The sequence below is a fragment of the Triticum dicoccoides genome, chromosome 2B, assembly GCF_002162155.2.
Source record: "Triticum dicoccoides isolate Atlit2015 ecotype Zavitan chromosome 2B, WEW_v2.0, whole genome shotgun sequence".
NCBI lineage: Eukaryota > Viridiplantae > Streptophyta > Magnoliopsida > Poales > Poaceae > Triticum > Triticum dicoccoides.
Window position 1 is genome coordinate 808,721,837 of NC_041383.1, and position 4,167 is coordinate 808,726,003.

The following is a 4,167-nucleotide window of genomic DNA, read 5'->3' on the forward strand; positions in this document are numbered from 1 at the left end:
TATTATTCGCTAATGCTGCAGTTTATTAATGGGTTTTTAGTAGTACTAGTTTTAATGTTTTATATACCGACACGCCTGTACTCCGTGCCGCTGGCATGTGGGCCCGGGGTCTAATCGCGCGGTAATTTGTAGTACTGTACTTGATCCACTACTGGGAGAGTAATTAAATAGGAGTACTGCTAACTACAGTAAACAAATGGGCGCCTAAAACGGCACGGCGAGGCCGTTGGTGACCACCGCCCTGCCCCCACGCTGCTTTTCTTCCTATACTCCTGCTAGTCAAAGAGGGCCCCTTTGATTCAACGGATATTCATACTGGATTTTAAATTGTAATTTAAATCTTCAACAGATTTTGTTCTTCCTGGATGGACTTGCTTGTCCATTTCATCGTTATTTGAAATACAGAAACAGAAAAGCGAGATATCTTCATTTGAGTGAGACGTCCTCTCTTATTTATTTCAGGATGGACATCATTAGAAACGTCTCGCTCGCTGCTATTTATGAAAATGCACGTCGCCTCCTACCAAAAGAGCATTCCGTGTAACGAGACCCACGTGACGTCAAGACTGAGACTTTTGGCCCCCTCATGAACCGGACCGGGGGCATATCCACCTTCCTAGACGTCATCTAAGCAGACGCCGGTTGAACCGAGTCGTTGGTGCTTGCTACAACCCGTGACACCGCAGACTGTCTTTGTCACTAGCATGACCAGTTGATAAAATGCGAAGGAAAGTAGGGGAAATGGTGAAGATTAGCGGTTCGACAATCCGCTTATCCCCGCTATCTCCCTTCTTTCTTGCTGGAATTGTCCTCACTATACAACATGGAGAAAGCAGCGACCTAGAACAACACCTCTACAAAAATTCACTGAGGAAGTAGTATATGTCGTTTGCCCAAACGATGCATGTGGTCTTCAGAATCACGGCTTGCAAGCAAGCACAATGGCGTGGCGCGAGGCGGGGAAAGAAGGTTCGCTTTCACTTTGTAGCTATCTTTATCCGGAGAATGCTCGCTCTTTGGCGCGTACGTGCGGCATGATGGCAAGCTGAGATGAGATGGATCGAGCGCTGATGAAAGGTTCACTTTTCACTCCTCGAAAACGGTGCTCGCCGGAAAAGAATCCGGCGCACGCACGCATGATTACGATTTAACTGGCTGCACGTACTACGTGCGTACGGGCGTACAGGCTGGCGTGCACGGTACAGCGTGGCAGGAGCAGGCACGGACGAGATACGGGAACCAGCTCCATCACCGTCCAGCTGTCAACCAATCATCTCGGACAGGGCAGGGCAGCTCGCCTGCATGCTCGGACAGGGCAGGCCAGGGCCGCTGCGCACGGCTGATCTGGCGGCCGTGCCAAGTGGCCGTCCGGTGGGTGGGAGGGACGGCCGGTGGAGTATAATGCGCGAAAATATCTGTCCAGCGAGCGAAATGATGCTGTGCAGACTGCAGCGTATCTGTATCTTTGCGTGCGGTTAGTGGTCGCACGTACGTACGTACGTACGAACGCCTGGTTAATTGGTTAGCTCGAAAATGGCAACTAGGAGAGGCCGGCCGGCCGGCCGGTCACATCAACCGGTGCGTGCGTGCGCGCCACTTTCGTTTATGCACGAGTGCACAAATTAAGGCCTTAATTAGCGCGTAAAGTACGCACAAAAGTAGCACGATGTCTAATGATATTCTCGGGTCTCCGTGCCCAGGAATCTCGCATGCACGCTCCGAAAAAAAAAGAAGTTGTGTTCAAATTATAGGCTTAGGTACTCGAGCAAGTATTTTTTTTGATTTTATTTCAGACTTTTCAAATGTTTGTTTAGTGGGAGAAAACGGGACGAGGATTTGCAGCATCTAAGTGCCGAGGCACTCATGTCCCTGGTGCTGGTTTTCTATTTTGGCTTCGGATTTTCAAGGTTCTATGTATATCTTTAAAGAAAATTCAAATTAAGTTATGTTTTCATATCCATATTTCTTGTGGGTATCGCTTTGAAATAAGATCCATTTTTAATATATTCTGACGAGTTTTAAAAATATGTTAAGTTTCGATGTTGAAACTTAGACAAGCGGACGATAAAAACCAATTATTTTATGTCTGTGACCGACATAAATAATTGATTAAAATTATATCTTTGAAACTTATTGAAATCGGGCAATTTTAGATGCAAAAAACAGTAAGTTCATCTTGAAACTTAAAGCTTTTTGAAGGATATTTTTTTTTACTGTGTCCACGTGCAGGATTCAACTATTTCATGAATCGCGAGGCAAAATTGAGCAGGTGGAAGCGCTTGGCAGGTGAGTGCCCCCGCACTTGCGTGCCCCGACGAATTTTCAGGAGGAAACGTCCCATGAGGCGTCTATGAATGACTTCATCAATCTTGATATGTTGTAACAGCTCAATGTTTTAATCATGTTAACAATAGTGTTAACAATAAGAAGATCGAAAAACTAATAATCGAGCTAGCAGAGATTAGTGGATCTAGCTGGAACGATGGGTCGATAGCTGGATACCGGAGCTGGAGGGATATGCCATACATATCTGTCAGTACTCTGAACGTAGCACATAACCAGACCAGCCCTGTCAAATCAAATCAACAATCATATACTAGTAGTATAATTAATTAAACTGCTCCATTTGGGATTGATCGATCGATAGATACTGAAAGCGAAACGTGGGGCCTGCCATCTCAGGCGCCGATCGGGATCCGCCGACCCCCTGAATTAATTAGCTGCATTAATTAGTTAGCGGACGACGCTAGCTGCGTAATGATATTCTACTCTGATTGATTAGCTCAGGGAGTTAACCGGTTGACCTTCGCTGCACTGACGTGACGCGTGTTCCTTGACCCTTCTGCCCGTTTTCTCCCATGCTTCCATACCTGACGTCGACGTTGGTTCCTCACGTCAGGTTTCAACTCTGAATCTAACCACACACACCTTTGTCAATTTTTCACCATATATTTTTCATCATATACAATTAATTAGCTAGCTCGAAGCAATGTTAACTCTGAGTATGTTTTTCAGAAAAACCATCGTGGTTAACTTTATTAAAACCATGAGTACGGATTAGCTAGACTAGCGATGGTGAGAGTATTTATCTTGCTACGCCCTAAAACTAGCACAAAAAGTGGGCACATAAGTTCTTTTCCCACACTCACCTCTTCGAGTATTTTGGAACAATTGTCATGTAGCGCAGTAAACAATTTAATTTTTATAATCTAAAGTGGACATCGTTGAGATAATCTCAATAAAAGCAATTTGCTTGCAGTAGTTTACTTTCTTTAGAATACTTTTTTTGAGATGTCTATAGAATACTTAATTTACTCTCGGTGCAAAGCTTAAACATGCCGGTAGTAAACCTGAGCATGGGCAGCCCGGCCCGAACCTGGCCTGAAAAAACCGAACCGGGCTCGGGCTTCATTTTGCATCCTGAAGTAATATCCGGGTTGGGCTTGGGCTTCAGTTTACAACTGAAATTAGGTCGGCCCGGACCGTCAATGCCTAAAACTTGTATGTTGTTTCCACTTTTCCACGTCTGTGGGCTGTGGCCTGTAGCGAAAGCAAACACAAGTGTGGCCCAGCCCAGCAACTCACCTCCCCCTCCTCCAACCAATTGCCAAACCCTAGTTGTCGCTTGTCTTTCCCTCCCGTGGCCTCACACATTTTATGAGGTATTTGTGTGATAGCAAGGTTAAGTTCCACTTTAAGAGTCAAATCTTCATTTATTTGTATTCAACTCCCGCAGTCACTTATTCATCTCTTGCTGGGCATGCTTATACATCGATGCTGCATTTTCATGATTTTGTTGCTAACATGATCTTCGAATATCTTATTTTTCAGAGAAATATGGGAACTATATCCTTCATAAGGCACGTAATTATACAAAAGAATAGTAAAGTTTTGCCGCATGTTTTAGCCTTGCTATGATGCTTTACATTCAACTATTTTTTCGCCTCCAAAATATTCCCCGCATAGTGGCTCCCAATGTATTATAGCAAATACCCTCTTCATATTCGAGGCATTGTAATTTTGAACACCATACTTAGTAAATTACGCCATCTAAATTATGGTAGATATTTCAATCATTTTTATGTTAAAATGAATAAGCATGACAACGCACAACTATTAAGATATTAGTTCGGTTGTACACTACAAAGATCCCTGACATTATATTTA